The sequence below is a fragment of the Tauraco erythrolophus genome, chromosome W (assembly GCF_009769465.1).
Source record: "Tauraco erythrolophus isolate bTauEry1 chromosome W, bTauEry1.pri, whole genome shotgun sequence".
NCBI lineage: Eukaryota > Metazoa > Chordata > Aves > Musophagiformes > Musophagidae > Tauraco > Tauraco erythrolophus.
This window is the reverse complement of record NC_141497.1, coordinates 3,238,135-3,260,984: the sequence shown is the minus strand read 5'-3', so window position 1 is coordinate 3,260,984 and position 22,850 is coordinate 3,238,135.

The window sequence follows — 22,850 nt, the reverse complement described above, 5'->3', positions numbered from 1 at the left end:
CTCAATATCTCTCTTAAAGCGAGGGGCCCAAAACTGGACACAATATTCCAGGTGCGGCCTCACCAGTGCCAAGTACAGGGGCAAGATCACTTCCCTGTTCCTGCTGGTTACACTATTCTTGATACACTCCAGTATCCTATTGGCCTTCTTGGCCACCTGGGCACACTGCTGACTCATATCAAGCCAGTAGTCAACCAACACCCCCAGGTCCTTCTCCGCCAGGCAGCTCTCCAGCCACTCTTCCCCAAGCCTATAGCGATGCTTGGGGTTTTTACACCCCAAGTGAAGGACTCTGCACTTGGCCTTATTAAAGCTCATGCCATTGGCCTCAGCCCAACTATCCAGTCTGTTCAAATCCCTCTGAAGGGCCTCCCTAACCTCGAGCAGATCGACACAGCCTCCCAGCTTGGTGTTGTCTGCAAACTTACTGAGGGTACATTCAATCCCCTCATCCAGGTCATTGATAAAGATGTTAAACAGAACCAGACCCAGCACTGAGCCCTGGGGAACCCCACTGGTGACCGGCCTCCAGCCAGATTTAGCCCCATTTACCACCACTCTTTGGGCCCGGCCATCCAGCCAGTTTTTAACCCAAAGGAGGGTGTGCCTATCCAGGCCAGCAGTTATCAGTTTCTCAACCAGAACACTATGAGAAACTGTATCAAAGGCTTTACTGAGGTCAAGGAAAACTACATCCACAGCCCTTCCCTCGTCAACCAGGCGGGTCACCCTGTCATAGAAGGTGATCAGGTTTGATTGGCAAGACCTGCCTTTCATAAACCCATGTTGACTGGGCCTGATCACTCGGTTAACCTGTATGTGCTCATTAATAGCACTCAAGATAACCTGTTCCATGACTTTGCCCGTCACCGAGGCCAGACTGACAGGCCTGTAGTTCCCCGGATCCTCCTTCCGCCCTTTTTTGTAAATGGGGGTAACATCCGCCAACCTCCAGTCCAGCGGAACTTCCCCAGTGAGCCAAGACTGCCCAAAGATAATGGACAGGGGTTTGGCAATGACATCCGCCAGCTCTCTCAGGACCCTCGGGTGGATACCATCAGGCCCCATAGACTTGTGGGCATCCAGCTGGCGAAGCAGATCCTTGACCCGTTCCTCTTGGATCACAGGAGCTTCGATCTGCTCTCCCTCCCTGCCCTCAGACACCATAGGTCGGCTCACCTGGGAACTACTAACCTTATTATTAAAGACTGAGGCAAAGAAGGCATTAAGGACCTCAGCCTTGTCCTCATCCCTAGTGACTAACGTATCCCCTGTGTCCAGTAGGGGCTGGAGGTAATCTTTAGCCCTCCTTTTGTTATTAATGTATTTATAGAAGGACTTTTTATTGTCCTTTACGGAGCAGGCTAGTCTAAGTTCCAGTTGGGCTTTTGCCCCCCTGATTATCTCCCTACATGCCCTAACTTCCTCCCTGTAATCCTCCCTGGACGCCTGCCCATTCCTCCAAAACTTATGGACATCCCTTTTTCTTTTGAGATGTTCCCAAATCTCCTTGGTCATCTGTCCTAGGTTATGATGTAAGATGTGCCCAAAAGTATGTATTCTATCACCATCTTCATGAGCTGTTGAGACCAGGTGGGACAATGTTTCCCTTGCCTCCTCCTCCCAGACTGTCTTCTGTTAATGGGCCCATCAATGCCTTGCCCATGACTCACTCCATGGATCACTCCCTCACTCCATGGATCACTCCCTCCAGGAGCCATCTCTGTTTGATGGGCAATCAAGGATCTGCGGCCAGACTCCCAGAACAACATCGGCCCCATGTGAGATGCTCCAGCCGGGAGGGGAGGGGCGCCTCGCGACTGCACCCGCGCGCGGGAAAAAGCGGCGGCGGTCGGGCGGTCTCTTGCAGTCACCGGGGGAGACAGACGGGCACTTCTGGCTGCTGCTGGACTAGTTGAGACAGAGCAGCCACTCGAGGTTTGCTATGTGCCTTCCTCCCAGACCTGGGAGGCCTGGGCCAGCCGGCGTTGACGCCCCAGAGGAGCGGTTTTTTTTCTTCTTCTCCGACAGGTTCCCGAAGGAAGACCGGGCCATCTACAGCACCGCCGGCCCTTCGGAGGGGGCCCGCGCCCTTCGGCAGGATCGCTGCTTCTGCGGAGCCACGTCTGCCGTTGCGGGAGGACTGCAGCCACCGTTTGATCAGACTGCTGCCAGCACCCTGACCAGCAGGGTGTCAGGTCGTATTCTGACTGTCAGTGGGTTCTTTTTTTCTTTTTGTGTACTATTGCATTTGGGTTGTTGTTGTTGTTGTTTTTCCCTTCTCTTTAATCTTGCCAGTAAAGAACTGTTATTTCTACTCCCATATCTTTGCCTGAGAGCCCCTTAATTTCAAAATTTTAGTAATTCGGAGGGGGTTTACAGTTTCCATTTCGAGGGAGGCTCCTGCCTTCCTTAGCAGACCTCTGGTTTTTTTTTTTTCAAACTGAGACATCATCCAAGCCGGTTTTCTACCCTGGCGACTCGATTTCTGGCACACAGGGACAGCTCGCTCCTGTGCTTCCAGAATTTCCTTGTTGAGGAGTAACCAGCCCTCCTGCGCTCCTTTACCCTTGAGAGCTGTCTCCCACTGTACTCTATCAACCAGACTTCTAAACAGTCCAAAGTCAGCTCTCCCAAAGTCCAGCTTGGCTGTTTTAGTGCTCCCCCTCCTAACTTCCCCTAGAATTGAGAATTCTATTATCTCATGGTCACTATGACCCAGGTGTCCTCCAACCGTCACATCTCCCACGAGACCTTCTCTGTTCACAAACAGCAGGTCTAGGGGAGCACCTTCTCTAGTCGGTTCACTGACCAGTTGCGACAGGAAGTTGTCCTCCAAACACTCCAGGAATCGCCTAGACTGTTTTCTAACTGCCGTGTTATACTTCCAGCAGACATCTGGTCAGTGATAAAAAGAAACGTCAGTCATAAAAAGAAATCTAGGGAAAATGTAGGCCCTCTCCGGAAGGAAACGGGAGACCTGGCTACCCGGGATATGGAGAAGGCTGAGGTTCTCAATGCCTTCTTTGCCTCAGTCTTCACTGGCAAGAGGTCCAGCTGCACAGCCCAAGTCACAGAAGGCAAAGGCAGGGACTGGGAGAATGAAGAACCGCCCACTGTAGGAGAAGATCAGGTTCGAGACCATCTAAAGAACCTGAAGGTGGACAAGTCCATGGGACCTGATGAGGTGCATCCGCGGGTCCTGAGGGAACTGGCAGATGAAGTTGCTAAGTCACTATCCATCATATTTGAGAAGTCGTGGCAATCTGGTGAAGTTCCCACTGACTGGAAAAAGGGAAACATAGCCCCCATCTTTAAAAAGGGAAAAAAAGAAGACCCAGGGAACTACAAGCCAGTCAGTCTCACCTCTGTGCCTGGCAAGATCATGGAGCAGATCCTCCTGGCGACTATGCTAAGGCACATAGAAAATAAGGAGGTGATTGGTGACAGCCAACATGGCTTCACTAAGGGTAAATCCTGCCTGACTATCTGGTGGCCTTCTATGATGAAATTACAGCATTGATGGATAGGGGAAGAGCAACTGACATCATCTACCTGGACTTATCCAAAGCATTTGATACTGTCCTATGGCATCCAATTATTACTACCCAGCTGGCTTGAATTGAATGTAATTAACTAAGGTTTAGACCCTGCCTACAAAAGGTGGGCCATTTCCTCCTGGCTGTGGAAGATGTAATGACATCCTTGGAGCTGCAGCCCAGGCTGGTGAGCAACACTGTCCTACATGACATACTTGTCTCTAAACTGGAAAGACATGGTTTTGATGGATGGACCACTCAGTAGATAAAGAATTGGCTGGATGGTCGCACTCAAAGAGTTGTGGTCAGTGGTTCAATATCCAAGTGGAGGCCAATGACGAGTGGTGTTCCTCAGGGGTCAGTACTGGGACCAGTGCTATTTAACATCTTGGTTGGCAACATGGGCAGTGGGATCGAGTGCACCCTCAGCAAGTTGGCTGACGAAACCAAGCTCTGTGGTGTTGTGGACATGCTGGAGGGAAGGGATGCCATCCAGAGGGACCTTGACAGGCTGGAGAGATGGGCCTGTGAGAACCTCATCAAGTTCAACAAGGCCAAGTGCAACAAGGCCAAGTGCAAGGTCCTGCACGTGGGTCAGGGCAATCCCAAGCACAAGTACAGGCTGGGCAGAGAATGGATTGAGAGCAGCCCTGAAGAAAAGGACTTGGGAGTGCGGGTGGATGAGAAGCTCAACATGAGCCGGCAATGCGCCAGAAAGCCAACCATATCCTGGGCTGCCTCAAAAGAAGCATGGCCAATATGTGACCCCACCTGGAATACTGCGTTCAGCTCTGGAGTCCCCAGCACAATAAGGACATGGAGCTGCTGGAGTGGGTCCAGAGGAGGGCCACAAAAATGATCAGAGGGCTGGAACACCTCTGCTATAAAGACAGGCTGAGAGAGTGGGGGCTGTTCAGCCTGGAGAAAAGAAGGCTCCGGGGTGATCTTACTGCAGCTTTCCAGTACTTAAAGTGGGCCTACAGGAAAGCTGGAGAGGGACTTTTTACAAGGGCATGTAGTGATAGGACAAGGGGCAATGGCTTTAAATTGAAAGAGGGCAGATTTAGATCAGATATAAGGAAGAAATTTTTCTCTCAGGGTGGTGAGGCACTGGAACAGGTTGCCCAGAGAAGTTGTGGATGCCCCATCCCTGGAAGTGTTCAAGGCCAGGTTGGATGAGGCTTTGGGCAACCTGGTGCAGTGGAGGGTGTCCCTGCCTGTGGCAGGGAGGTTGGAACTAGATGATCTTTGAGGTCTCTTCCAACTCTAACCATTCTATGCTACTATGATCCCTGGAATTGTCACAACAGGAAGGCTTCAGGTGGCACTAAGCAGACCAATGTTCTAATGTGAAGGCTTCAGGCTCTACTCTAAGGCAAGCCAACACTCCTCCAAGGTTCAGGAGGAAATGCCTCGCCCTTAGGAGTAAACGCCCCACCTTAAATAGTCACATGGTTTACTAGATGGGTCAAGGCTATTGGTCACTTGACCATCCATCTCCCAGAGTGATTGGCTGAATGCTACAGCACCTGTTTCAAGGCAACTTTCCCAGCATAACAAGCCACAGGTGTTTCTTAGCCAGCCCACATAGGGAAAGAACTTTCACAGGATGCTGCAGCAGCCAAAAGATTTCTCCACAATTCCCCCTTTTTGTTTTAAGATTACATCGGGCAGGGAGATTTTCCAGCAATACCATGGGAGATACATCTAGCAAACCAGTTATACATTCAGTTATTAATTCTAACATTCTGACTCTGATGGAGACTTGAAATTTAGTCTCTGCTCATAGAACGAACAGGTTGATGGCCAATATCATTATTTCCATTAAAAGGGTCATTTGATTGATGATCTGCGTTCTGGCCATCGTTCAGACGTTGCCTGTTCTGTTTCTCATGTCGCAGATCAAGGCGGACGCATCTTGCGGGTAGCCATCGTACCCCAGTATCTGTGGAAACGCAAGCATACCCACGACCCCAAGCAATAAGCTCATATGGGCCTTCCCACGTCTTAGTGAGTAGGTCCCGTACCCAGACTTTCGCTCGAGGCAGGTGTGTCTCGCCTGAAGACTGTAATGAAAGAAAATGATTCAAAATAACGGAATTATTTGAATTTGATGGCACTGTAAGATAGTTAATTGTGTATAACGCTTTTTCTAGGCGACTCTGTGGGGTTTCTACATGCATTCCCCCTTTTTGTTTTTCTAAAACACGCTTCAAGGTGCCATGAGCGCGTTCAACAACGGCTTGGCCAGTAGGAGAATGCGGAATACCCAAAGTATGATCTACACCCCATAGGTATAAAAACTGCTATGTCTTCTGTGAGACATAGGCTAGGCCATTATCGGTTTTTATAGAAAAAGGCACGCCCAAGACCGCGAAAGCAAGTTTCCAATGGGCAATGACATCGCGACCTTTCTCCCCAGTATGAGCAGACGCCCACATAGCTGAGGAGAAAGTGTCAATAGACACATGCACATACTTAAGCCTGCCAAATTCAGGAACATGCGTTACATCCGTCTGCCAAAGCTGCAGGGCCTTTAGGCCCCTGGGGTTTACCCCCGATGGCAGAGGTGCCCCAAGTCTGTGGCAGTCAGTGCAAGCACTGACAATGTCCCAAGCCTCAGTAGGCATTAAGTGGAACTGTTTCTGCAGGGTATGAGCACTTTGATGGAAGAAACTATGCGATGCCTTGGCTTGTGCGATTTTATCAGGCTGAGGTGCTACCCATGCAGGGTTAGCTAGCACGTCAGCCCTGGCATTGCCTTCTGTTATAAAACTTGGCAAATTAGTATGACTATGGATATGCAGGATGCAATATGGGTGAACTCGAGCTTGAATTGCACACCATAAAGTTTTTAATAGAGAAAACAGAGGCGCATTCTTTACTTCTTTCAGAAGTGAACAATCTAAGCGTTGCGTTACATCTGCCACATAAGCGGAATCGGTGACTAAATTCAAAGGTACCTGCTGTGATAAACTCAATATTGTTTGTTCATCAAATCCAGAAACTAACCTTGTGACATTGTTTCACAAAAAGGCAATTGCTTAACAAGATAACCAATATCCTGCTGAGCAAGCAAGGCTAAACTACAAAGTCAAGACTTGAAAAAAAAAAAAAAGGAAGTTTGGGGAGGGGGGGGGCTCATGAAGACGAGGAGTACGAGGAGTATGTGAAGTGAAGAAGACATGGAGCCTTCATCCCTGCGACCGCCAGGAAGCAAAGGAAGGCAGAAAATGACCCCCTAGCAACAAGTCGCGCAAACACAGAGTACACCACTAAGAGAAACGCCTACACTGGAAGAAGAAGAGTATAAAACAAAAGACTTTGGAAAATCAGGTGCGAGCTGTCGGCGGAGTGAAACTCCCGGGCTGCCCAGCGCTGTTTTGCTTGTTGCCGCTTGCTAAATAAAGACACCAATTTTAATTGGCTCCGTCTCCTCACATTAATTGGTGAAACTAACTTATAACACCTGCAAGAACCATTGAAAGGCCATGGCCACAGCCCTTAGTTCAACCAACTGGGCTGAGCCTGACTCATGGCCTTCCAGCACCTGCCACTCAGATTCCTCCTTCCAGGTAACAATAGCTTTCCCAGTTTTCCCAGACCCATCAGTGAAGACAGTGTACTGGCACTCGGCTATTTTTTGGCCGCAAGGTAAAGCTTGTCAATCTTGCCAATTGCAGCAATTTATGGCTAGGCAGATGGTATGCAATTTGTCCTGAGAAATTTTCCAGCGCACTTTGGAGAGGAGCACTGTTAATAAGGCTCCACTCAAAGTGTTCCTGCTGTACTGGCAGAACAATTATTGCAGGATCTGCTGCCATCAATTGTAGACAGCGCTGACAGCATTTGATTATCAGACAAGCAATTAATTCAAATAACGTAGATGCTGTCTTTTTTGGTTGGTGCAGCAAAAAGACCCATTCCAGAATATGCAAGGGGTCAGACCACTGTTTGTTCCATTGGCCAATGATACCTGTTGGATGAGAATCTGGAGTGGTAATAAAAACGGTAGTATCAATGGAGCGATGTATTCAGTAAACTTGACGGGCATAAATGGCCTGTTGAACCTCCTCTAGTGCCCATCGCGCTTCAAGAGTCAATTTTCAAGGTGAATTCAACTCGGGGTCCCCCTTTAAAATATTAAAGGGCGGCGCAAGTTGCGCCGTGGTTAGCCCTAGATAGGGACGTAACCAATTGATGATGCCCAACAATTTCTGAGCATCATTCAAGGTCTTAATAGAACTCGAGAATTGCACCTCTTGGTGTTATATAGTTTGGTCCAAAATTTTGACTCCTAAATATCTCCAAGGAGGATGCTGCTGAACTTTCTCCGGAGCCACTTGCAATCCATAAGAATGCAGAGCAGCGAGCAGCCGAGGCTGTATCTTCAGCAGCTCGTCCTGGGTGGATGCTGCCACCAGGATATCATCCATGTAATGGTAGCAGTATGCTTCAGGAAACTGCTCACGGATTCCGGACAAAGCTTGAGCAACGTACCATTGACAGATAGTCGGGCTGTTCTTCATGCCCTGAGGTAGGACCTTCCATTGATATCTCTTTGCAGGTTCAGCGTTGTTAACTGCAGGTACAGTAAAGGCAAACTTTGGTTTGTCATCAGGATGTAAGGGGATCGTGAAAAAACAGTCCTTCAAATCAATGATCAAGATTTCCCACCCTGCTGGAATCATGGTGGGTGAGGGCATACCAGGCTGCAATGCCCCCATGCTTTCCATTACTGCATTGATTTTTCAGAGATCTTGCAGCAATCTCCATTTTCCTGATTTCTTCTTAATTACAAAGACAGGAGTATTCCAGGGACTAGTAGAAGGTTCAAGGTGTCCCTGTTGTAATTGTTCCTTAACTAGGTGATGAAGGGCGACTAATTTTTCTTTCGGTAGGGGCCACTGGGGTTGCCAGATGGGTATGTTTACTATCCACCGCAAAGGCAACATAGGATACTGCGCACCCTTCAGTACAGTGGTCCCCATCAAAAATTTGTCCCGATTCATACTCCCCAGGCCACCAAGACATCCCGCCCCCAGAGGTTAAGCGGAGCTGTAGTGACATAGGGCCAAGTCGTAGCTGTTTGACCCTCTGCATTCTTTACCACCACAGGTCGTTCACTTAGATAACTCTGTGCGGTTCCTCCCAGTCCTGCGATGGCTGACCCCACGGGGGCTAAAGGCCACATTGGAGGCCATACAGAGAAGGAGACGATTGTCATGTCAGCACCCGTGTCAATCAAACCTTGGAGCCAAATCCTGTACGGCTGGGCATTTGGCAATATTAAGGTGCAGGTCATCTGTGGCTTTTGGCTGGAGATATCCACGGTCCAATAAACTTACCCAAGTCCTGTGGAACCAAAGCCACCATCTTCACGACTTCGTTGCTTTGCCTTAGGAACACATGATTTGAAGGTCACAAGTTGAGCGATCCGAGTTTTTTCCAGTATTGTGACGGGGGGGTGGGCGTGGAAATCATAGCACAAATTTGTCTTGTGAAGTCAGCGTCGATAATTCCTGGGTGCACAAAGATCCCTTGAATGGTGGTACTAGATCTTCCCACCAACAACACACTCACCCCGTGTCCTAGAGGCCCAAATGCATCCAAGGGAATCTTATAGACCCGACAGGATTCTAAGACGACTGTTGTTGCAGTGTACACATCCACCCCGGCTGATCCCTTTGTGCTGGCTGAAAGCTGGCTGAGTAAGCCTGGGTTGGTACCATGCCCTGGGGAAACATTTCTGTCTGAGCGCACATCCCCATTGCGCTCCTGGGGAAGTTTCCCGAACGTGTCAGGTGTCGGCCATTGGCATGGTACAAGGATTCACAATATCTTGCAGAGTGGCCTGGCTTATCGCATCTTATACAGCGAGCAGGTCTCCCGTTATCCTTGTTTCTTCTTTTTTGTCTGGTCTGTCTTTGTCTATTGTCCCTCTTAGGTTGTCTTTTTGGTTCCGGATCAGAGTTTTTAGGTGGAATAGGCCATAGAATTGCGGCCAGAGCAGACTTATAACTTTCGGATTCCAGCTTAGAACAAGCTTCAATCATTTCTGTCAGTGTAGGTTCCCCTGGCATGGAATTTATGATTTTTCTACATTCTTCATTGGCGTTGTCTTTTGCCAGCTGCTTGCATAATAGCTGTCTCAAGTTTTCATCTTCGACCTGTTTCTTGAGGGCTGCAGCAATTTTCTCTATGAAAGACAAGAAATGTTCTTTCTGCCCTTGATATATCTTCACACACCGTGTTTTCAGGGCAGCCATATCTATGCCCTTTAATAGAGCTCCCATGCCGATCTTTTGGGCTTGCTCAAGAACTTGGGGGTGCCATGTAGCTTGGAAATCGGGGTTGGCAAAAGCATTGGCTCCCAGTAGAGCATCTGCTGGAGCTCCGTATCTGGGGTCAGTTGGAGGTAACTGCATATTCCCGACTGCAGCGCTCTCAGCCATTCTTCTCCAATTGGCCTCGAAGACAGTATATTGCACTGGTTGAAATAATACCTGACCTAGATGTTTAATGTCAAATGGGGAGAGTAGGTCAGTATTTAATATCCTGATGATCTGTACGACCTGAGGAGAGTCTAGTCCACATTGTGCTACTTTGGTTTGCAGGTCTTGGACTGCTTTCCAGGCAATAGTTTTGTGTTTGTCAATTTGGCCTGAGTTGGGAAGCGCTTTTTGTACTGGAAAGGCTTGGATAAGATCCTCTGTTGGTTCATTACTTCCCTGAACAATCTGCTCAGACCCCTTTTCAGGCAACCCGACTTTTTCTATTAGGTCCCAATCCCCAGCCTCCAGAACCCACCTCTTGACTTCTTCCCAGAACCGTTTTGAGTTTTTTGGACATACAGTCACCTTACATTCGGGAAGCGTCCAGGGACGGTTGTGGGCCGGCCATGTTTGTTGTCATCTGACCGTTGCCACGGCTTCCTGCAGTGTCGAAACATCGTCAGGCAGGGGTGTGTCCAATGGCTTCTGACAGGGTGCAGATGCTGGGCCAATGGGTGGTGTAAAGGCGGAGGCTGTGGTTGGTTGTGGAGCAGTCCACGGAGATGCAGTTCGGGTTGCAGAAACTTGTGGCGGCACCACTGTCTGTGAAGGTGCCACTGCTGGAGCTGTCAGTGGCATGCTTGGCGCCACTTCCAGGGCCGTTGCTGGGCCGGTTGGCACGGCCACCCCAGGTTGTCCCGGCACAGATCCAGCAGCAGTAACCTGCCGCAACATCTCCATCAATGCTGTTAGTTGTTGCGACATTCCTTGCAATCCTGCCATAACCTGGTATATTATGAAATGCGTTGTTGGGGGTTGCTCCATTTGTGCCCGTGGTAGATAGCCGGGCGCTATGGGTGATGGCACAGGACATGAAGTTGTGGAAAACCAGGGTGCCATGCCCGGGAATGGTCCTTGTGGTGCCTGGTCTGGTTGAGGGGCAAATGGCGGAGCAGTAGGAAGAACAGGTTCTGCTGTATTGGCCGAAGTAACCAGCTGAGATGCAGAAGAGGAAGGGGGGGCTGTTGGCACAAAGGGTGAGGGACGCTCCGATGCTTTGTCTTGTCCAGAGGAGTATTCCAGCATCGTAAAATCACGAGGAAGAGGATACTTGGGTTGGACATAATCTCGCAGGGAGGGGTAAAGCTTCCGTGCAGTCCCCACGACTTTCTCCGTATCTGAGGACAGCAGGGGCACAACTGGTGCACTGCCCGTGCTGTCCAGGGTCAGTCCCCTTTCAGATAACTCATCGTCCCCTTCAGAAACTTCACTTACAGATTCATCAGAATCTGGTGATTCTTTCCTTTCTTTCTACTGCCCATCTCTGCATTACATCATATACAGTCCCCCAAACAAGTAATAGGCCGGTCAGGTTCTTTCATCCAAGCACTACTTCATAAATTAACTTATCCCCTAGCTGCTTCTATGCTTCTGAGCTAAAGGGGGTGTTAAGGTCAGTCAGGCATTCATGCTCTGCCACCCAATTTAGCAGCTCACAGAGAGCTTCATCACTTATTTTAGCACCTGTGACTGTCATTGCAGGTTTAAGGATGAAAAACATCATGCTCTCTTTTGTGGAGTTTTGCCCCATCATTCTAATCTGGAGTTCATCCCTTAGAGCCCCATGTACAGAAGCACATACCTTTGGATCTTAGTTGCGGCCAGATCACATCAGGGTCACCAGTTGTCACAACAGGAAGGCTTCAGGTGGCTCCAAGCAGATCAATGTTCTAATGTGAAGGCTTCAGGCTCTACTCCAAGGCAAGCCCACACTTCCCCACTCCCCCCCAAGCTCAGGAAGAAATACCTCACCTTTAGGAGTAAACGCCCCACCTTAAATAGTCACATGGTTTACTAGATGGGTCAAGGCTATTGGTCACTTGACCATCCATCTCCCAGAGTGATTGGCTGAATGCTACAGCACCTGTTTCAAGGCTACTTTCCCAGCATAACAAGCCACAGGTGTTTCTTAGCCAGCCTGCATAGGGAAAGAACTTTCACAGGATGCTGCAGCAGCCAAAAGATTTCTCCACATGGAAGTATTCAAGGTCAGGTTGGATGAGGCTTTGAACAACCTGATCTAGTTGAAGCTTTCCCTGCTCATTGCAGGGGAGGTTGGAACTAGATGACCTTTAATGGTGTGTTTCCACTGTGTCATGTTAAGCTGTTTAAACATTTAAGATTTTTCAATCAATTGAGCTTCTTAGGTGTGTAATTTTATGATTTCCATTAAGTTTGTCTGCAAAGGTTACCATCTGTTAACATATTGTCTCATATTATAAGGTATTTTTTTCCATATTTATACAACAAATTTGTCAAAAGTATCAAATTTTGGTCATGGCATAGATGAGATCATATCTCATTGGACAACAGAACCCATAACAAATTACAAGGAAAGTTGTGAAGGGTTAGTTTCAGAGATCATTGGAAGTCTTTCCATAAGCCTTAGTGAGCTCTGAATTATGCCTAGGAAGAGTTACGAAGTTTATCAGTTTTATTTAACCAAGCATTTGCTGAGAAAAAAGCATTTGTTGTTGGAAAGAAGTTTTATCCTGAAGCCTGATATAAGCAGATGAAGGTGATTTCCCAGGGAAAAGTGAAAATACACTGAGCTCCTCAGTGCTGTCATGTTAATGTAGGAAGAAAAAAACTGATCTGGTCCACTTCTCGTTTATAGTCATTCCAGATAATTTTCATGAACAATTGTTTACTTGTTTCCAATTCAAATTCTATTAACGATGTTAATCCAAAAGGGGAATTACCTTTATCGTGAGAGCATTCTCAATTTCAGCAGACATATCTGTCACATAAAATGTATGGGACAAGAAGTCTTATTTCAGAAGACAACTAAGCTGTTGCTTAAATCATGGACTTAATTTGACACAAGGTCTACATGCATGCAAGAGAGAGAAAACAAATGTTTGTAGAAGCAGTATTGGAAAAGATCTGACTAAACTCCACGGTCTATTATTCCTAGCTTAGGCATATTTTTTAAAGCCTCTCCAACATTTGTGTCTCCCTAATCAGTATCCACATTCTTTGATTTTGAATAATTTCCCTAAATCCATGTTTAGTTTTGCAAGGTAGTCCAAATTTCTGCCTTCTCCCAGCTCCACACTGCAGCAGAAAAAGTGTTCTCTTCATTTAAAATGTAAAACATCTTTTAGGTTCACTTCAAATAATGTAGCATAAAGACTTCAAGGTTGATTTGGATATATTAACATATACTTAGTTTATATATAACATATACTCAGTTTATATACTCAGCTTGAGTATATCAATATACACTCAGTTTGTTATGTCCTTTTTTCAAATTTGTGTGCTTGAAGTGTGGCTACTAATGCCTGGAGAATATGGATGGAAAACACACCTTGCACAGACTTCTCTAAAGAATAATAGAGTAGGGTTGACACTGATTTTAGAGAAGTTCTGGTATAGATTTGAACATGATCTTTTACCTCCTGCCTTCCTCTAATGACTATAGTCACTCAAGCCTAGAGTAAATAAAATGCCTTAATTTGATAAAAACTGTACAAATAATCCATTATTGAATAACAATGGCAGTTTGAACTAATATCTAGAGAGCCTAGTATTGAAAGAACTAAATCTTTTGAGCATATTTATATCTGCATATATATATATCTGTATATTTATATTTATATAGCTTCTGCATAATTCAGCAAGGCAGCACCTACAAACAAAAATCTGACTGTACAAATGACAAGCAGATGCATAGATTTTACAGATATGGAACATTATCATCATCTAGTCCAACTTCTTACTCAAGACAGGCCATAAAACCAGCAAAACAAACAAGATACACTTGAAAATTAGAGGTGAAAATAAATCCACTTGATTATTTTCCAACTCTCTGAAATTATGAAACTCTCAATAGAAAATGAAACAGGAAATGGCAATGTTATTCTGGGACTTCACTCACACATAGGAGGCAGCATGAAAGAAGACATGAAAACAAGTGGAAGAGAAAAAAAAAGGGGGCTTATGGAGGGCTCATGTTGCCACTGAAGGAAACTAGCAGGGAAAATCGATCAAATTTGTACTAACTGACAGTACTTGGTTACCAGTGATGGATACATTCATGTTCGTACAGGTATTCCTGGCATTTTCAAAGTCTGAAAAATGCCTCAAAGCAGTGTGGATTTGGTAGGGAACACTGCTTTGCTGCTGAAATGAGATTAATTCAGCATAGCGAAGCCCCTTTGGTTAGATCCCGAGACTGATGCAAGTTTTGCATAAATAGCGATTGAGTGAAAACTAAGACTTTGGTGTTTAGTTCAACAGCTGTACGACTGAATACATTTAAAACCAAAAACAATACTGAAGGGTGAACTGGACAAAGGAGATCCCATTAAACCTATTAAGACAAGCATAACCACCTCTATAATAAGAGTTTACAAAAGTCAGTGACTGAAATAACAACTGGTGGTTCAATAAGGCTGGAGCTCTCCAACTGCTCATCTTAGCTCAAAAAATGTAATAGTCTGTCATTTGTCACTGATCCTTACCACATCCTATGCACAAACAGCTGTTAGATTTCATTCTTTCCTTATAGATGCCAATATTTCAGGCCTCAAGAGGAGAGCAGAAATGTACACTTAGAGTGCACAGTTTCTATAGTCATATATGTTAATTTAAACATGGAATTTCTCTTCTAGCTAAGAGCAGCTGTTCAGCTTGTTCAGTCACCTTTAGCCTTCCTACACTTTCCTTTGTTTCATCTTCTTTTGAAATAGAAAACACAAGTGCAAACCTCATAATAAAGTAGCCAGTTTGTCAGAGGGTGCACATCACTTTCACTCATCTTGGTCTCATTTCAGTTTTTACCACTGTGTTGCCCAAGAGGAAAATCAGAACAGTAGTAGTTAGTGTTTAAGCTGGAGTAACTTCATAATCTCCCATTTTTATTGCTGAGCTTATATTTATTCTATAGATAGAAGGCACTTTCATACTGGAAGCAGAACCTTGGTTCTATTGAAGTCTAAAGAAATTTTGCTGTTGACATCAATATAGAATATTAACTGGGAACTATAAGAATATGTATGCTTGTAGAGTGAATAGCATGATTTATGTACTTTTTAAAAATTCTTTGTCTGTAGAAATACGATGAGTGGAAATGAGAAAGTAAATGGTGATTCATATTCTATGTTAAACTCTCTTCCCCTTTCATGGAAGTTAACAAAAATATTAGCTGCTACATAGATATTCTATTCTGGAAATACCTCAACAACTATCTGAACTCACTGTAGCCTTTCTTTTCTTTTTTTAAAAGGGCAAGGAGAGAGATTATTTGTATGGCATCCAATTATTATTACCCAGCTGGCCTGAATTGAATATAATTATAATTAACTAATTAACTAATGTTTAGACCCTGCCTACAAAAGGTGGGTCATTTCCTCCTGGCTGTGGAAGATGCAACAGTATCCTTGGAGCTGTACCCTGGCTGGTGAGTGACATCTGGTGACCCTGATGTGATACATCTGAGGACCCTGACTCCCTTGTCAGAGCTGGAGGGAGAGTCCTTTGGTGAAGAAGGTAAAGCCACAAGCCCTGATGTGATATTCACGGGAGGGAAGTGTGTTGGAGTTGGAATGAATGGACTGGGTCTCTGCTCACTGTAAAGCCTTCTTGAAAAACCTTTGAAAACAAAAAGGGGGAATTATGGCATCCTATTATTATTACCCAGCTGGCATGAATTGAGTAATTAACTCACCTTTAAAAACAAAAAAACTGTAAAACAAAAAGGGGGAATTATGGCATCCTATTATTATTACCTAGCTGGCATGAATTGAATATAATTAACTAAGGTTTAGACCCTGCCTACAAAAGGTGGGCCATTTCCTTCTGGCTGTGGAAGATGCAACAGCATCCTTGAAGCTGCAGCTCAGGCTGGTGAGTGACATATTTGTAATTCTATTTTTTCAAAATAGTGTATTTCCAAATATACTTATTTACATAAAGAAAGAAACTTTGAGGATGCTTGTCTGTTCTAAAGAAATTAACTTTTTTATAAACTCTGGAGTACCAGGTTAAGGAGTTTTTTATGTTTAAGTGTCAATATAGTATGTAAACATCTGTCTCAGTGAGGTTTCCAGACCAAGTTTTCAAAACTGAAAAGCTGAAATACTACTGATAAAAGCTAGAAGTTTTAGTATCTATCCAGGCTTAAACTAAATGTTTAGAATCACACACTGTTGCACTAGATAGCATTCCATCTTAAATAACTAGGTGCTGAAGAAAGAAAGAAATTTTAAAGTGCTTATATAGGAAAGATAAAAGGCTCCTAGGAGATATTTAATACGAAAATCCTTCACTTCATTTCCCCCTTATTTATTGTTGAGTACTAAAAGATATCTACTCTGGAGTCAGAAAAAAGTTAATGGGGAACTGTGCTATTAAAAACTTTAAAGTTATCTACTGAAGTTCTTTAAAGAAAGGACTACTCCTTAACTAGGTCTTGCATGGTGGTCAAATCTGCAATCTCTTCTATTGTTTCCTCAGTACTCACATTTTTATAGAATTAAGTTCTGATTAATGTGAAGACCATGCTTCCATTCAAATTAGCAAGGGATTGCTACCAACATGAAAGGAGATAAGACGAGAGACTAGATTTGATCTTTCCTTGATGAATTTCTACATCATGGGACTCGGCAGTTTGAAGGGGGAAAAAAAGCAGCAATATGATCCGTATTTAAACTGTAAATCTGTACTTTCCCTCCACTTTTAGGTGCTCTTTTGTCGGATTATACAGCACCTCTCTGACTGAGCTGGTCATTGACTGTTTAAACACTTTCTCTTGTAGGCTTGGTCCTGTGATGTGTGTAACCATGGACAGTGGAATAAAACCATACACCCAGTGAAAGCAACCAAAGGTTAGTAGTGCAAGGAAATTAATTATTTCTAGTAATTTCAAGCAGTTCTACAGCCTTTGCCATAATGCCATGTTCCAGATAGCCTTTTTTATGCAAAATTTCAGTCTGTAGAAGATGGGAGGAACCAGCAGCCAAGAGACAAAAGAGCAATTAGACACAACTCACTGTCACTTCTGTGTATTTTTGGCAGCATTTCAATAATCTAACAAAGCCAGTAAATAACATAGCTAGGTTCTCAATTGCTATGGGCTTTCTGGAGAATTTTATACTCATTTTGCTGGGAAAGAATCAGATATACAAGATGAAAGACATTTGAAGGACAGGTCTATACTTTGAAGGGGAGATTTTGGTCTACAGGCATATTTTATGTTCAAATTGTGTGAGTTTAACATTGCTCAAGATGAATTTTGAAAAACTTTTTTGCCCTTTTGGAAAGAATTGGAGTTTTTTTTGGTGTTCAGAGGATTCCTTCTCCTTTTCCCTTTTTAAAAAGTTAGTCTTTTGTACCCAAAGAGTCTTCAAGATCTAACTGTTCCTTATTTTGCGCAGGGAGTTAGAGTGACAAGGAAACATAACAAAATGCATACTCTCTAATAATCCTCTCTGATGGAACGCACACATGCTTATATATATTTTATATATATACATACACATACATATTTGTATATATAGTGTATATATACATGCTACTGCCAATCAATGAGCTGGGGACTGAAAGTCACATCCTGGTATAATTGTTACTTATCCCAGTTTTAGCCAATTTTTTTTTAGGCTTTTGTCCTATCACAGATGTTTTTAGAATCATCACTTCAGAGATGCTACAATTTTCACTTCAATTACTATTCCTTCTTTGTGAATTGATTGATCCCTTTGTCTAAAGTTTCCATCTTAAACTTTTGTCATTGAGCCTTTAGCTCCACATAGTATCTCAATCATAATTTCACAATCTAACCTATTAGAAGGAAGCAATCTGTTTGCAAGTAAGTTTTTAAGATAGCTTCTCTTGTCCACAGCCTAGCTAGGTCAGAGAGATATGCTTTTATCTATCTTTAGAAGCAGATTTCTCCAGCACGGAGCTTCCTGAAATGAAACAGGAGTGCCTTCAATACTCTAATCACCTTCATGCTCTCCACCCAATATTTCCAAGAATGATTTTACAAATAGCATCAACATGTCACAGGACAGAGGGAAAAATATGTCTAGTTTTCCAATCTAACCTCCACCTGGTTGAACAGATGCATGTACACAGACATAGAATGGTTAGGGTTGGAAGGGACCTCAAAGATCATCTAGTTCCAACCCCCTTGCAATGGGCAGGGAAACCCTCCACTACACCAGGTTTCCCAAAGCCTCATCCAACCTGGCCTTGAACACGTCCAGGGATGGGGCAGCCACAACTTCTCTAGACAACCTGGTCCAGTGCCTTACCACCCTCTGAGTGAAAAATTTCTTCCTTATATTTGATCTAAATCTACCCTCTTTCAGTTTAAATCCATTGCCCCTTGTCCTATCACTACACGCCCTTGTAAAAAGTACCTCTCGAGCTTTCCTGTAGGCCCCCTTTAAGTACTGGAAAGCTGCTATAAGATCACCCCGGAGCCTTCTCTTCTCCAGGCTGAACAGCCCCAACTCTCTCAGCCTGTCTTCATAGCAGAGGTGCTCCAGCCCTCGGATCATTTTTGTGGCCCTCCTCTGGACCCACTCCAGCAGCTCCATGTCCTTCTTGTGCTGGGGACTCCAGAGCTGAACACAGTATTTCAGGTGGGGTCTCATGAGAGCAGAGTAGAGGGGCAGAATCCCCTCCCTCAACCTGCTGGCCATGCTCCTTTTGATGCAGCCCAGGATACGGTTGGCTTTCTGGGCTGCCAGCGCACATTGCCGGCTCATGTTGAGCTTCTCATCCACGAGCACTCCCAAGTCCTTTTCCTCAGGGCTGCTCTCAATCCATTCTCCGTCCAGCCTGTACTTGTGCTTGGGATTGCCCTGACCCACGTGCAGGACCTTGCACTTGGCCTTGTTGAACTTCATGAGGTTCTCACAGGCCCATCTCTCCAGCCTGCCAAGGTCCCTCTGGATGGCAACGCACACACTTGCAGATAAGTGCATCCCTAGAGAGCCAAGGCAAAAGGTAAAAGCCTTAATTTAAGATGAACCAAAATTCATAATCAATCTTTTAGATGTCCCTCAAATTCAGGAGAAGCTCCTTGTGCAATCAGTGGAATATGAAATTTTGCCAGAGGACAATTATTAATCTGCCTTGTCACATTATACCATAAAAAGGATCAGAGCATTCTTAAGTGCCAATTACTCTGGAGACCTGAGGGATTGTTGGCATTAATTCTATATTTAGTTTTAAAGTGGGAGTTTTGACCATCTGTTTAGAAACAAACAAAAAACCCACCTAGATTATGTCTATAAAGCTGAAAGCAATTCAGAGTGGTCAAATGCCTTTCATCCTCCAAATCTGCCAGGTAAATATGTCTGGGATTAAACCAAAGAAAATTAATTAGTCTCTGCCTTCTTATTATATTACGAAGTGAGAGAAGCCAGGAAACAGTGCAAAACCTGATGGTACACAGTGTCCTTATGTTAACAGCAAAACTGTTAGCAGCTGGGAAGAAAATTCATCTACACAAAGCAGATAAACAGGCACTCCTTTATTCCTGTGCAGGGGGACAGCTCTGTCCAAGTGTGTCCACCCCAGCATCAAAATCCATAGGTTTTTATACACACTTGTTTTGTTGAGTCATTGTTACATGTGGTTTAGGCCGATCCAGCAACTAAACTCCACACAGCCGCGCTCTCACTTCTTCCCCAGTGAAGTGGAGAGGAGAAAAATATAATAAAAGGACTGAGGGTTGAGACAAAAACAGAGAAGGAGCACCCACCAACCATGGTCCTGGGCAAAACAGACTCAGCTTTCTTAAAGTAAAGCAATTTATTAACAGTTACTTAAAAGGATAAAGAGAAACAAAACCAGTTACTTGAGAGGATAAAAAGAAACAAAGCCAGATCTTAAAAATGACACCTCCCCCCATTTCCTTTTCTTCCCGGCTCTACCTTTTTCCCTAGCAGCACAGGGGGACAGGGAATGGGAGAGTGCAGGTCAGTTCATCCCATGTTGTTACTGCCGCTCCTTGTCTTAAAGGAGGAGGAGTCCTTACACCCTTTTCCCTTGCTCCAGTGGATCCCCTACTCACAAGGAAAAATCCACAGACTTCTCCAGCGTGAGTCCTACCCGCAGGATGCAATCCTTCCCCCTCAGATTGCTCCAGTGTGGGCTTTACCACAGTCACGGATTCTTAGGGAGTTGTTGCCACTCACTCTGGTCCCATGCTCTATGACCGTGCTCAGGCATCTCTTCTCCAACGTGGGCTTCTCCACGGGCTGCAAGTGGGTCTCTACTCCACCGAGTCTGTCCTGACTGCAGGGGGGCTGCCTGCCGTCTCACCACCAGTTGCAGGGAAAACTCAGCTCTGGTACACCTTGTCCCGTTCCATCTTCACTGACCTGGTGTCTGTGTGTGGCCATTTCTCTCAGATCTTAGTCCTCTCTGGGTGAACTCAGCCCAGTGGGCACCCTGGGAGCAGGGTGCTTCCTGAGTTCCCCCGTCAGCTCTGCTGCTGCCATCCTCAGTGGGTGGTGCCGGCCTGGTGCAGGCAGCTGGGAGCCAGGGAGCGGGGGCAGAGCCCTCCTCCCTTTTCTCCTCACTCCCTGGGCAAAGCACCTTTTCCTGTTCCTTTGTCCCAACTTAAATAGGACAATTCGCAGAGGTGCTGATTGGCTCAACCCCGAGGGGGATGGGAGTCCGATCTGGTGGCCAGTACCGGGTCTGGCCCGGTTCCAAAACCAGGGAAGTCACAGGGAGCAAATCCCCTTTTCTGCCACCAGAACCCCTTTACATCAAACCATCACATTACATAAGTTCTTTTACATAAAATTGCATATTATTCTCGCTCTTAATTTTGACCTTTAAAGCGATTGGTTTTACTAGCTATATTACCTTATCAATATTCTTATTCTATAACAATCATTGGTTATTCTATTTAACTTTACTAATTAGAATCCTTGATATTCAAATTAAGATGGGAAGGGTCAAGGGGGTTTCCAAGAGACATAACTGGTGTCCGTGACGGTCTCCTTAACTTCTTAAAACAAAACATAGAAAAAAAATGCAGTAGCTGGGTGATGAGGTATCCATGGTTCCTTGGTTTAAAACAATATATAGAAAGATCCTGTAATTTCCTAGTGAGGTCTCTATAGTTACTCATTAAACTTAACAATCCTAACTTGTACATTTTACTTTTCAGTTTTCTATCTAACTTTTCTACTTGATTAAATCTTGATTATTTTGTCAAAGTTTTGTAACATTTCCCCCCCTTGAAAGTTTTGAAAATCATTTCAATACTTAATGCTAAAAGTTGAATATTCTCTTTAGTACATTATTAGTACTTTATTCACTATATGCTGGTGAGAGCCTCGGGATTGTTTCTGCTTCATCCTGCTGCCTGGCCACTGCCTGTATAATCATCCAATTAAATGCAGTCTTGTTATTTATTTGTCTTTTCAAACAATAATAAATCAAGATAATTACCAAAAAGATTATTAACAAGACAATTGCAGTGCTAATTAGTGATTTTACCTAAGAACTCAAATTCCATCCGAATCTATTAAAAATTTTGTCTATCCAACTCTCTTGCATGTTCCGCTGAAGTTCTTGAGTTCTTTCTTCCACTTTCTCTAGTAAGTCTAAGTCATGTTCTACATCTTGAGTTACATTTAGAATGTGTATACAACAATGGTCAATTCTGTCTTTCAGGTACCCACAGACCCCATGCTCTTTGAGTAAGAGCATATCTAAAGTCATTCTATTTTGTTAAGTCATCTTTGAGGTGGCTTGTAATTGTATATTCAAATCCTTGAATCCCTTTCTGGTCACATTTGCCAGCTTTTCTACCTGACCTGTTAGTTGATATATCTAATCCCTGTTTCTATATATTGCCAAAGGAGTCAATAAAGATTCCAGTGTCCAACTAATTTTCATCCCTGATGAAGGTTCATTCCATTCTTCGCTTATTTCTGATCTTGTTGTTAGTTCCAATTTCAAATTTTCTAAAGTTTCTTTGAAAGGAGCCTTTTTCCAAATCGGACATAATGTTGGCATGCCTAGAGTTATTTGTTTTACTTTGCCATCCAGAGGTAAATGTGTTGTCCAGGTTCCATCGCTCATTGCCCAAACCAAGTGTCCTGGACTCTGAACTGAAGTTCTTTTACAACTGGATATTGTTCCTCTTTTAGGAGTATGCATTTCAGTCAATACGAGGCTATTTTTAAGGCCTCAACAAAAACATCCATATTTTAGAGCAACAGCTAGAGGGGGAATATCCTGGATTATTCTGTCAACAGTACTGCAATTATATATCTTTTCGCATTTCCACCATGACACTAGATGTTCCTTCTCTCGTGTTGAGCTTCCTTTATCCTGTACTGATGGCCAAGTTGCAAAAATCGATCCGTCTCACGTAAAACACCAAGTAGCCTTTGTCATGTACTGGAATTGTGATAAAATGGTCATTGACCAAACAGAGTCCCAATTTGTCACCTTATTCGATGTTTGATTAGTTTTATCACATTTCCATTCCATGATCATTTGGCTTATATTTTTCTTTATTGACTGATAAGAGCACCATCCTACGTTCCAAAACCTTCCTATCTTAGTAAAAACATCATTTAGTAGTTTTTCACAATCAGCTCGATTTCCTGCAACTTTTCACTGTTTCCTAATAATTTTTACCTTCTCTTGCCATTTGGTAACTGATTTTTGTTCACATTGTGTAGTTTCATTTTCATGTTCTAATTTAGTCAAATTCATGGTTAGAATTCTCCATGGAATTGAGTCACTTACTGCTCTTGGTATGGGTAAACAA